The sequence below is a fragment of the Eubalaena glacialis genome, chromosome 6, assembly GCF_028564815.1.
Source record: "Eubalaena glacialis isolate mEubGla1 chromosome 6, mEubGla1.1.hap2.+ XY, whole genome shotgun sequence".
NCBI lineage: Eukaryota > Metazoa > Chordata > Mammalia > Artiodactyla > Balaenidae > Eubalaena > Eubalaena glacialis.
In genome coordinates this window covers 150487865-150501414 of record NC_083721.1, presented here as the reverse complement: position 1 = coordinate 150501414, position 13550 = coordinate 150487865, and the positions used below count along the sequence as shown (strand labels likewise).

General features: G+C 41.8%; 1 protein-coding gene across 11 annotated transcripts in view; it reads left to right on the top strand.

The window, feature by feature from the left end:
* The window catches only part of THRB (thyroid hormone receptor beta), a 395093-nt gene that overhangs the window by 56668 nt on the left and 324875 nt on the right, over positions 1–13550 (top strand). For 7 of the 11 annotated variants that reach the window (XM_061194736.1, XM_061194737.1, XM_061194740.1 and 4 more), the window contains one exon: positions 10204–10268. The exons of the other annotated variants lie outside the window; for them this stretch is intronic. The gene's annotated coding sequence lies outside the window, so the exon portion shown is untranslated. The remainder of the gene's footprint in view (positions 1–10203; positions 10269–13550) is intronic. 11 annotated transcript variants of the gene reach the window in all.

Here is a 13550-nt window from a genome sequence, read left to right as displayed (position 1 = left end):
TAATTTTAGTGAGGATATAGATTACATATTTATCAAAGTTGGGGTTGACATGAAGCCTAGAAACATAGCACATATTTTGAGTAACAGAATTAGGATCCAAAGAGATCATTTCAGGTTGAAATGATGATGGGCCAACTCTAACAAGATGAACTGTAGTTGAGTAGGTGTAAAAGCCTATAGTTAAATTTTAAAAATCTATCTAGAAACTAGGGATGGGGTGAGACAGACAGCATATGCAAAAATATTTAGATGAGTTGTTTACAAGTTGGCATAAATCAGTGGTACATTGGGGCATGTAATGGGGCCTGTTTGAATCATGAAGTTAATTTTAAAAACTCTATTAATTGAACTGCTGAGTACAGAACAAGAAGAATAGTCCTCCGTTGCATATGTGGGTCACACCACTGCTGCAGGGTTGGGTAGTTCTGGACACCTCTTTATGGGGTCAGAGACAAACTGGAATTTCTCCAATGGGCAGGAACCAGATGGGTGAGCAGATCTGACATCACGTACAATATTGTGGAATAATCTTCGCGTGGATATTTTGCCTGTGGAAGAGAAGTTATCTAAGTAGTAGAACTTCCTTTCCATGACTTTGGTGAATGGAAGTTACAAGGAAATAGATTTTTGCTTAAATTTAGGAAGTAATCACTAACATGTACAGTAAGCCCCTACATAACAAACCTTCAAGTTGTGAACTTTCAAAGATGCGAACGTGCATTCGCATGTCCCATCACGTAAGCTAGTTCACGTGTCTGGTGTACACTGTCACGTGCGTGCATCCTCTACAAGTGGTTGTGCTTTTGTATGCTGTACTGTACAGTGCTGTAGAGAGTACAATAGTACAGTATCTTTATTTTAAGCCCAGGATGTCTGGAAGCAAGCGTAAAAGCAGCGGTATATAGCTGATTGCGTTAGTAGGCTACCTAGGCTAACTTTGGTGGACTTACGAACAAATTGGACTTACGAACGCGCTCTCAGAACGGAACTCGTTCGTATGTAGGGGACTTACTGTACTTAATACCAAAATAGACTGGGCTTCCTTTGGAAGTTACTGAACCCACCTTCCCTGAGATGTACAAATAGACGCTGGGGTGGAGGAAAGCAGATCCGTGGAGTCTTTTGCGTGCATTGTCATCATGTGACAGTGATGGACCAAAAGACACGAACATACATAGTTAAAGGCTAGAAAGCTTCATTAAAGGTAGAGTACAGAAACTTAGGTATATAGTATATGGTTTTATACAGTCGGAGGTGACACAGCACGTTTCTAGGCAGAAGGTTGGCTCCTCCAGGCTGCCCAAATTCCCCATGAGAGGGCATCTGCCTGTGAATTAGGCCACCAATGTGGAATGCAGATTCTTCTAGGTGTGAGAAGCTGCCTGTAGCAGGTGCTGTTAGTGCGTCCCCAGATCCCCTTCACTGGGCCGGTGTGCCCATCCTCCAGGGGCTGCCAGCTCCTCACATCTGCACCCTCCCCTGTAGCATTGCCCCTGGCTGATGACACCTGCCTCACCCAAAGAGGCCTGGGAGGTGGTGGCCCCCATTCCCGGGGGCAGCCCTTGGCTGATGCCTGGCTGACACAGAGCTGGGCCCGCGCAGTCCCCTGGTCTGTGTGCAGGACGACCTCTGAGGAGCAATTCAGGCTGCAGAGCTCCTGGTGGGTCAGGCTGACTTGCCCTGACCCACATCTTCACTGCTTTTCCCTCTGCCCCATCACACCTCCCTCACTCCCTCAGATGTTCTCCTAAGAGCCCTGACTTGCACGGGAATTGTCATCTGAGGCTCTGCTTCTAGGGGTGCTTATCCAAGACACCGCCTTTGCCTTTCTTTGGATCATTTGTAACCTCTTGCCCCTCTGCACACAGGAGCTTCTGCCTTTTCATCTGCCCTCTTACCCGGTGCTAATAATTCGGCCAAGACATCGCTTCCCCAAAGTTCCTATTCTGGGCATGGGTGAAGAGAAGGTCGTTTTGCCAAAAGCATCCCCAGCAGGCTCAGGCTTTCCAGCCTGAGGACCCTCCGGCAACACTGGAAGAGATGCCCTCCGAGGGCCCGCCCCACTGCAACATCTCATTGTATCACTTTGTCCACTAAAGTGCTCCACATGCGTGACCGTGCACACACACGCACACACACACCTTGTTTTGTTCCCTCTCTGAATGGCAGTGCGACCTGACTCTCTAATGCCGGTGAACAGATCAGAGGCTTCACGCATCTGGCAACGGTGTTCCAGGGGTTATCAGCCGCCGTGTGTTTCTGCCCCTTTGTTCTTCTCTCCAGACATCCTTCCCGTGATGCGCGGATCACCGGCGTCTGGCGTGGCGTGTGGGTGAGGAGGAAAAGCCTGGTGTGAGGAAAGAGGCCTGGCGTGGGAGTCTAGACTGACGTGTGTGATTCCTGACTCTGGACTTAAGCTGACAGCCACATGACCTTCCAGTCAGTCAGATTTTCTCGTCCCAGTGTCGTTGTATATGAAGTGAGGAAAATGTGCTCACGCACCTGCCTGACAGAAGACCAAGGGAGGTCGTGCATCTGAGGGCGTCTTAGGAAAGTGTAGAGTCCACGACAGACATGAGGAGTTATTCAGATGCTGTATTAAAATGCAGTCCTGCTCATGAAGAGCTTGCAAAATAGTAGGAGAGCTGAGGTATGAACGTAAATAAAAATGATTTAAGGTGGAGATGATCTGTCCCCCGGGAGGGACAGAGTTCTGTAGGAGTTCAGAGGAGGGTGAACCCATTTCCTGTTGAACATTTGTTCTTTGGGTCCAAAAGTATGTTCATCTTCTTCCCTGTGTTTCCTTTTCGGCTTTGGCCATGTAGACAGCCGGGCCTTGCATAAATCCAGAGAAAGAACATAGATCTTTTACCCCTTTTTATGCTTAATGGAGAAAAAGGGCCTGGTCCATATATACATATGATTGATGTAGGGACTGAATCATTTCTTTAGAATTAACCCTTTGCAGTTAGATTTAAGGGTGTTCATTTTCCAGTGGATTTTACTACACCAGCCAGATGTGAGAATTGGAAATTTTCAATATGGATCTGTTTTTAGTACGGATTAACTGATTGTTTGATCATAATGTGAACAGGTCCATGTTATTATAATTATACTTACAGTGCCCAGAGCAGCTCAGAGAAGCTGCACAGAGACTGCACTCGATCTTCCAGGCTGCCCATCCTGCGAATAACGGATACTCCAAGCTTGGAATGGCAACCTCAGAGAATCAGTGCTCCAGGGTGGTGTCAGGTGCCTGGGCTGTGGAATGCTTTCCCGATAACTTGTATTCTTCTTATTTCTGACAGCCAGGCTCAGGGTGAAACTAAAAAATACTAATTGCTCTCATTAATCTTCTAACTTACACAAGCAGATATATTTTTAAAAACTCAGCAAAATAGAGATGAAGATATATATTTTTAAGGAACCTGACCCGCAAGTTCTGACTCTGCCTTTCTTAGTCCAGCGACGGGTCCAGCCTGTGTTATTGACGCCACGTGTTCAGAAAGGTCGCCCTCCTGACCTGAAGGCCTGGGCGAAGCACCTCCAGGGGTGCCTGGCCTCCTCACCACCCCCCCCCCGGGCCCACGGCGCTGGCCCTTCCTCTCTGTCACCCAGTCTCCTGCCATTCTTCCTCTGCTGCTCTTTCTTCCCTTAGAAAAGCAGCAGCTCTTTTGATGTCCTTTGCATACTCCTTATGATGAGAAAAGCACAGTCCCCTGTACTTAAACTCCCAGGTACTAACATTGCCGTTCCAATATCATTCCTTTCTCTTCCTTTTCATCAGGCAGGGATTTGGTTGTTTCCTGACTCACGTTGGGGTCAATCCAGTCCCCTTCTCAGTACATCAGGGTCATTTTTATTCTCTCCCCAGCCCTTGCTCTTAAGGGCATATTTTAATGATTATCGTGTGTATAAGCATTTATGTGGTTCTTTGATTTCTCTAGTCACTTAAGCTGTAATTAAATGAACTTATTTACAAAACAGAAATAGACTCACAGACATAGAAAAAACCTACGGTTACCAAAAGGGAAGGGGTGGAGGGATAAATTAGGACTTTGGCATTAACATATACACACTACTATGTATAGAACAAACAGCAAAGACCTACTGTATAGCATAGGGAATTATATGCAATATCTTGTAATAACCTATAAGGGAAAGGAATCTGAAACAGAATATATATATATATATTTATATATTTAACTTATATATATATAAAACTGAATCACTTTGCCGTACACCTGAAACTAACACAACATGGTAAACCCACTGTACTTCAATAAAAAGTTTTTTCCTCCTCTTATGAAAGACAATTAATTAGACGGAGGCCTAGCGGTCTACTCTTGCTAAGCAGCTAGGGGCGGCTGAGGCGGCGGCCGCGGAGCATCTGCGTGCGTGCGCACCGCTGCCCGCCTTGGTTTCATTGCTGGGTCCACATGCCCGCTGTTTCCCATCTTGCTTTTTCAGTACGCGGGGGACGGATTCGATCTTCCGTGGTTGAGTGGTTGTGGCTGGAGCCGGGCTCTGCTCCTGGCATCCCGAGACTACGGGAAACCTCCGTCCCCGCGGCTCCTCGAGCGAACGTGGCGAGCTCGGATCTTGCGCAAGGCTCCTGCTAAGTGTAGCGAGTTACCGAGTTAGGGCGAGACGCGGCCTCCCCTCCTGCGCATGCGCGGAGGTCTCGCTGGCTTTCGGTGGGGCGCTGGGCGACCCAGTCCGTCCTTGGCGTTTGTGGACTCCTCGTGCCCTTGCCGCACTGACCAGCGCCCTGCCCTGCTCACTGCTCTACATTTGCTCTCTCTGTGACCCTCTGTGTCCCTCTGCCCACACATTTCCTGTGTCCTTTGCCTCGCTTGGCCTAAGTGGCTCTACTCTCTAGTGTTCTGAGTTTTTTTTCACGTCCCATCCATCCAGTGTCCTAAGTTTAGCGCCTGTGGTTTAAACTTTGCTCTCTCACTCTCCCCCCCCCACCTCCCCCTTGTTTCCGATGACTGGCCAGTGATGTCGCCCTGCACCTATGAGCCAAGCTGGAAACCTCCAGGCCATTACGGACTCCTCCCCAACATCCAGGTGTTTCCAGGGAAGGTTGCTCCCATCCAGCACCTTCCCTGCATCCCCAGGCCAGAGCCCCTATCCCAGGCCTAGGCTACCCCAGCATCCTGGATCCCTCTACCCGATTTTTATTTTTTATTTTTCAAAAAGGCAACCTGAACACGCCCTGTCCTGTATGGTAAGTGAACTCTACACGATAAAATTCAGAAGCCCAGGAGAGACCTAAGCCCCCTGTCCTGCTACTGTCTGTCCCTCCCCTCTATATGCCAGACACACGAACTTCTTACTATTTTTAGAGGAGGCTTTTCTGCCTTTGCACTATCATTGTTTTTTTCTCCCCAAAATGTCCTCCTCATTTTCTCTAGCTAAGATCTATTCTTCTTTCACAATGATTTTATGAAGTTTTCTGGATCTCCTCAGGTTGAAGTAATTGTTCTTCTGTGGGGTGGCTGAATATGGTCCATGTCTCTATCAAGACATCTAACCCAACACTGAGTTAAAAAAAAAAAAAGAATTCTTTGCATTTGCAGAATAATTTATAGATGGCAAAGCTTTCTCACAGACTTTCTCTCCATGGTGAGTTGGAAAAAGCAGAGATAGGAAAGAGAGGTTGTGTTCCACGGCACTTTGGTGCCTGTTCTATTTTGGTCATTTTTGATGCACATGTCCTGTTATCTACACCTTTAGCAACAAGGAAAGTGTGTCAAACGTCCTGCCACTTCGGAGGATAAGAGCCTGGGCAGAGCACTTGGTGAGAATGGCCAGCCAACTCTGTTCTTGAAAGTGATAGCCTTGAATTAAAGACAGAAGGACCCAGGGGAAATCTATATGGACTCTTAGAGCTAGGCTTTTTTGCTAAGAACCTTCTTTGTAAAACACTGAATACCTTTCTAAGGATAAATTTAAGCTAGGAACTGCTCCACCTCTTTTCATCTTTTTTGTTTGTTTGTTTGTTTGTTTTAATCATGGAATTAGGTCTGCCTGGTTAATCAGTGCCCAGAGCAAAGGTAACCTAGGGGCAGTTGGCACTAGATAATTCAGCCACTGGCTAGAGGTTCAACCAGAAGAGAGTGAGAGAGGGTGGACTCAGAAAGCATTTATTGAGCTACCTAAAAGAGCATATAATCATTGAACTTTAGAGCTTGAAAGGATCTAGTCTCTAGTTATGGCTGAGGAATGACCTGGAGAAGACAAGCACCTGTCAGGACCCGCACCATTAATGGCTGTGAACGCCTGACTCCCGTCCAGAACCCTTTCCCAGCCTCATCAATAGACACAAGGGTATAAAGATGCCTTGTGAGGGCAGATAACTAAGGGCACACTAATACAGTTGATTGTGAGACTGAACCTTCATTGGGGGGTAAATTAGGTGGATGATAACAGTAATAGAAGCCAAGAACTTCTTTTTAAATTAATTTTTATTGGAATATAATTGCTTTACAATGTTGTGTTAGTTTCTGCTGTACAGCAAAGTGAATCAGCCATACATATACATACATCTTTTTTAGATTTCTTTCCCATTTAGGTCACCACAGAGCACTGAGTAGAGTTCCCTGTGGGATACAATAGGTTCTCATTAGTTATCTATTTTATACATAGTAGTGTATATATGTCAATCCCAATCTCCCAATTCATCCCACCACCCCCTTCCCCCTTTGAGAAGCCAAGAACCTTTTACTGGGTTATCTCACTGGATCCTCACCAAAACCCTGTGAGAGGATGTATTCATTTCCTATTGTTGCAGTAGCAAGTTACCGCAAGTTAGTGACTTTAAGCGACACAGATGTATCAGTATGATCTTAGAGTTTGGAGGTCAGAATTCTGAAATGAGTTCCACGGGACTGAAGTCAAGGGGTCTGCACACCTGGTTGCTTCTGTAGGCTCTGCAGGGACCATCCATTTCCTTGGCTGTTATAGCTTCTAGTGGCCACCTCTTTTCCTTGGCTTACGGCCCCTTCCGCCATCTTCAAAGGACATTATTCCAGTCTCTGCTTCCATCATCACCTCATCTTCTCCTCTGCCTCTGCTTCCTCCTGAATCCCTCTTCTAAGAACCTTTGTGATTATACTGGGCCTTTGTGATTATACTGGGCCTATCAACTAATCCAGGATGATCTCCTCATCATGAAATCCTTCACCTAATCCCATTTACAAAAATATGGTACCATAATCACAGGTCCCAGGGACCAGAATGTGGACATATTGGGGGGGGGCCTTGTGCAGAGAGGTACTATTCTACAGCTGAGGAAACCGAGGCTCAGAGAGATTAAGTAACTTCCATAGAGTTAGATGGTTACTAAGGACCACAGACATTCATTCTTTACCGCTATCTCTGGAACTGAATTACAAGGAGGAAAAAATAAATGATATAACTAAGCTCAAGGTACATATGATCTAGTATTATTAGATTTTTAGACCAAAAATATACTAAGCCTGTGGTCTGCATTATAAAATATAAGCCATTATAAGGAAAAAGGTTCTAAGCTTTGTTTTCCTTTTAAAGGATACCATTCTGTAACAGCTCTAGGTAATTCTTGAACTATAATAGGCCATCCTCCAGTTACTCATCCTGCTAGCTGCTGTGAGCTGGTATTTTAATTTTCAAAGCTTCAGTCAGCTTCAATATATTTCTACCCATTAGTAGTAGGTGGCCACTCTGTATGCAGAATAAAGCTAAAAATGTTTAAACTTGACAGCATTTCTTTTTCAGTTTTGAGGTCATCTACCTCATTTTTCCGAATCTCTCTCTTCTCACAGTTGAGTGGCTCAAGTTCAAATCTAGTTAGCCATTCATCTGAAATGGATTTTCGACATCCTCCTGTCTACATTAGCTTCCCCTAGAAACTCCCCAGATTGTCAAATACTTCTCACAAAATATGGTTCCTAGGATTGAAGATGATATGCAGCCGTAGTTTAATCATACTGAGTACAGTTGAGATGTTCTTTTCCCTTAATTGGAAAGTGTACGTCTGTAATATTGCCTTATTGACATAGAATAAATGGAAAGTTGGACAGACCAGCCCATTTCCAGAAAGACAGAAAGAAACCATTTTAAGCTGCAGCTTGACTGATAACCCACTTGATATCCAGAGAAAGAAGCAAAACCTTCCTTTACACCTTGATCACTTGTAAGTGCTACGTGGTCAGCCTTGATGGGGTTAAGAAGGCCTGCTTTCCTTGGGGGGTGTGTGTGTGTGTGTGTGTGTCCTTTCCTTAATTTATTTTAGTTATAAATATTTACATCTTATTATACACACACACACACACACACACATAGGCTATGAAACTTAATAATGAAATACATCTCCCATGAAATTATTGCCCAATTTAGGAAGTAGGACATTGCAATATAGTTGATATTGAATATATACAATGTTCCTTGTTCATCCTATCTCCTATCTCCCTCCGCTGAGATATACTGTTATAAATTTTATGTTTATCATAAGGAATTTTTAAAAGTTTTATTATGTGTGTATATCTCCCTAAATAATAAATATTTTAAAATTTTGCTTGTCTGTGGGCTTTATAAAAATAGTAGCATGCCATATATAATTTCCCGTAACTTGCTTTTTCATTCACAATTGTATTTCTAAGCTCTATCTATTATGTCAGGCTAGAATTTGCTCATTTACCCTTGCTGTATAATATTCTGTTGTGTGAACATATCACTTTATTTGTTTTTCTATGGATGGACTTTTGGGTTATTTCCTGTTTAAGGAGTTTATTTCCAGTGATTTGCTATTACAAACAATGCTGCTGTGAATTTTCTTGAACAGGTCTCTTGGTGCACGTGAGTAAGGGTTTCTCTAGGAATAGAATTGCTGGGTCAGAAGGTAAATGCATTCTTTACTAATTCAAAATTATTTTTTAAAGAAGTTGAACCCATTGACAGTCCCTCCAGCACTGTGGTAGAGTTCTTGTTGCTGCACATCCTTGATAACATTTGGTAATGTCAGGCTCTTAAATTTAACCCATCTAAAATGTATTTTATTGTGGTCTGAAAAAGCATTGCCTTGATTTCTAATGAGGTTGAATGTCTTTTCATACTTATCTACCATCGATGTTTCCTTTTTTGTGAAATGCTGTTCATATCAACCACCTATTTGTTAGTTCATAGGGGTGTGTGTGTGTGTGTGTGTGTGTGTGTGTGTGTACACTGTGGTCAGATTTATCAATCTCTTCTTTTATGCCTAGTAATTTTTGAATTTTGCTTAAGAAATCCTTCCATCCCTATTTTATATTTTTTCTAAATGTTTAAAAATTTTACCTTTATATTTAAGTCTACAGTGCATCTGGAGTGGATTTTTCTGTTCTATTGCATGAGATAGGGATCCAATTTCATTTTTCTCATATGAAAAACAGTTATACTAGCATAATTTCCCGCCTTGGTCTTCAATGCCAAGGCTTTCATAAATTAAAATTTCGATTATGTGAGACTGCTTTTGGGCTTTCTATTCTATTTCGTTGGACCATCTGTTTCTGTGTGAACACCTCAGGTTTGCTTTCCTTTTCCTCTTTTGTTTTCTGTTCTTCTGCCCTCCTCTAAGGATCCTGGATCTTTCATTCCATAATTCACTTATATCCAAGGTCAGCCAGTTTATTAGGAGCATCCTGATAGATTCCATAGTGTATCAATAGCAGAACAAACAGGGCTATCTCTTGCTCATGTTGATATCCTCTCATAGCACATGCCAGTATGTTAATAAAGTCCCCATCGCCACCAGGGTGACCATGACAAACAGGAGTGAAGGGGGCAAAGAATATGTTCTGTCACTCTTTCTCTAAGATTTCGCTACAATTTCTTTTTCATATGTGCCACCATATCGCTCTGTTGACTCAGTTTTTTTCTTCTAAACAGCTGTCATCCAGGTCTCCCCCAACTCTGCACCCTGTACTTCCTAATTATGTTTTATAATAAATGCAATACTTTATATTTTCCTCTCTAAATTTTATCTAATTCATTTTATCAGATCATTTTATATACATGATTATATTATTTCAACTATTCACAACCATTCAGTGATGATAATCCTCTCTATCTGCATCCACATCAATACAGTTTTTGACAGGAGAAAGCTCAATAGCTCAATTGACGTTGATTAATTAATTCTCAACTGTTCAACTCATCTATTCATTCTTTGTCATTCAGGTCACATCCTACTATCTTACCCCAGGATACCTTACAAGACTTTGTCAAGCATCTTGCTGAAATAGGTATGTGATGCCACTAGTATACCTTGATGTAAATGCACATAAAATATAATTTAACATATTTGTTTTATCATATTGTCAAATAGCACATATCATATATCATATATTTGTTTATGTCTCCTCCCCAACCCATTGCTACTCTTTATTGATGACCTCATTTCACTTTCTTTCAATAATATTCATAAACCATGTATTTAAGTATAACTTCTAGAATTACAGGTGTTACGGGTATGATATTGTTTCCCACACCCACTTTTCTCCCCTCACTGCCCTCAGGTCCCGCTTTTGATAATCAAGACAAAATTTACTTTTCTCATCTACAACAATGAGAAAAACTTTTTGTTGGTTGCTTGTTTCTCTCCATTACTTCTGAAGATCTAATACATCTGAGCCTAGAGACTTAAACACAATTAGGTACTCACTTTCCATCTTCTCATTTTTTCAGTCTACTACTAAAATTAACCATTTCAGGTCTCTTCTTTACAGTTTGAGGGTCATTCTTCCTGATAAAAATGACGGAAGCCACAGGGAGAAGGACCGTTTTCCTTACTCTTTGTCATATGCTAACATTGCACCATCTGGCTCAAGCCAGGGGTCTAGCCCTTCCTGTTCTTCTTGCCCTGAACATAACCAAAGTGCATTTTTACTTACTCAGCATTTTCTTTGCAAGCTTCAGCTCATGCTTGACTCCAGCTTTATTGATTTTATTCTGACATGTGACCATGCTGCTGACAACCAAATTGTGCTAGGGAAGGTGAAAGAAAGCTTGTCAAGACTTAGTGAAGCTGAACCTTAAACAAACACCAATCTTGCTGGTTACACTGGTAATTAATCCTGCTGAGAGCATATTCCCAAAAGAGGATTGGAGGCTAAGAGATGGGTTTGATCACATGAGATAGAGACACCCATCAACTCTATGCCTGATGCTGCTACCATATGGCAAAGGACATTCTTTACAATATCTGAAGGATGTCTCTGAAATAACATCTGTGCCTAAGAATAGCAATACTGTCCATTGTGTTGATTTTCAGTAGCCAATGCGAGACACATAGTAGTACTCAGTAGAAATTTGTTTATTGACAAAATGAGAACAATAAATATTGGAGGAGAGGAAAAAGGATTATTTCCTTCAAGTCACATGAGGGACTAAAGTTGAGAATATGGATTTAATTGTTTATACTGTCTTTGGACTGATTTGACATTTTTCACTTTAAGATTCTGGCCACTTTGATCCACAGGGAAACATTAGTGGTGAAAATATAGAATCTGCTTCTTGGAAAATGCATTGCTTAGACAGATTAAAGATACATAAGCTAGAAAAAGTATGCAAATCTTCCTTGTTTGAATGGAAGGGAAAGGAAGCAATGGAAAGAATTAGTGGAAATTTTCAAATCTTAGTCTCTTTCTGATATTTTTGATAAAAGCCGCTGGGAGTGAGTCAAGAAGGAAGAAGACTAACAAAGTCTTCTTGGCTAGAGATATTCTAATACTAATGATGCAAGTTCAAAACATCCACCAAAAAACAACTAATATTTTCTCTTGAATATTAGTAATTAAAACTGTTTTAATACTCTCAGTTATTCTCGGTTAAGTTTGCAGAAAAATGTGTATATATGTGCGTGTGTATAGGTGAAGAGAGAGAAAGAAAGAAAGAAAGAATCATTTTTCTTTTCCTAGGGTTCAATAGTTTAATATATAATGTAGTCCAGGGCTCTGCAGAAATGAGCTTGTTTAACAACTCCTGGTACTGCGTGTAGTAATCTCTAAGTTTGCTCAAGTCCTTTTGGTAGGCATGGTGGAAATGATAGATGACTAATCAATTCCCTGTGTATTTGTATTGATTCTATATCTCACTATTCACACTTGCTTAAACATTCATTCCAATCGAGACCCATTTTGGTTAAAAAAAAAAGTACGCAATGATGTGAACTATGTTAACTGGTGACTAGCTGGAAGGGAGAGGTTTTCCTCAGCCACAGATCCAACTTCAGTTCAGGGTTTGCTATTTTTAATCACAGAACTTTGAAACTTAATTCAGTTAAAGAGGGAGGAAGTTGTCAGGGGAGGGTAGCTAAAAGTTCATGCTAAATTTACTTAGAACCAGATTGCGTTCATTAATATTTATACGTCTCTGGTTGGGAAGGGCGATTACGCTCCTTTAAAAACACTGGGTATTCATTATCCGCGTATCGCGTGGCCTTCTGATCAGGGAAGGTGGGTTTTCATTGTGCGATCAGTGGAGATACAGATGGAAACCATCTGGTGCCTCATCCCTTGTCTGTCAAAGCCTCGTCTTGTCTCTCACATGTCAACGATGAATGGAAGGATTTCAATCTCGAGCTGAACAATGCAGCTCGAATCCCTCAGCTAGCCAAGGGGTTCTTGGCAAGCGTTGATGGGCTTAATATTTTAAAGAAACCAGCAATCATTTTAATTCATTAGTTGAGGCCTGTTGTTCTAGGCAGTGTTTTTGATTTGTATTTTGGGCATTGGCTTTGTTTTTGACTCACAAGCGTATTCCATATGGGCATATTTTCTTTTACACAGTGTAACTCGTGGGGACAAAAGTGGGAGTTTTATCAGATAAAATGACCAAAATGCTGAGAGTTCTTTTAATCATCTTCTGTATTGATTATGATTCATATTAAGAGTTACCAAAATTTTCCTTGTTAGCTAAGAGCATAAATCAGAGAACACAGAATTTAATTAACCTAACTATAGACAATACATCTAAAAATCCATGCATTTCCTATCTCAATTCCTTTGAGATAGGAAACTTGGTGCAGAGCTGTCTTAGAGCACCTTGGGTCCACATTCTAGTGGCTGGCTGTCTGTCTGTGAAGGTGACTTCCAGGATGGAAGCAAAGTAACCAACCCACATGGTTAGCTTTGACAGTCATACTCTAGCTAATAAAGAACAGGTTGGTTTTCCTGCATTCCACATTGAGAAGAAAGAAGTGAATCACCAGAAAGCAAGTTGATGTCAGAGTCTTATTCAGAAACTCATTTCCAGGGTACATCCTGGGGTTGGTAGAGATTCAGCCCAACTCTTTACACCTGCCAAGACTGTGGTGGCCTTTACAGCAGTTATAAGCCCACCACTGACATGAGTGTGGAGAGTGGACATATGTATACATATAACTGATTCACTTTGCGGTACAGCAGAAACTAACACAACATTGTAAAGCAACTATACTCCAATTAAAAAAAAAAATTCATAAGCTTGAAAAAAAAGATTGTGCATTTCACTATATGTAAATTTTACCTTAAAAAGTAAATAAACAG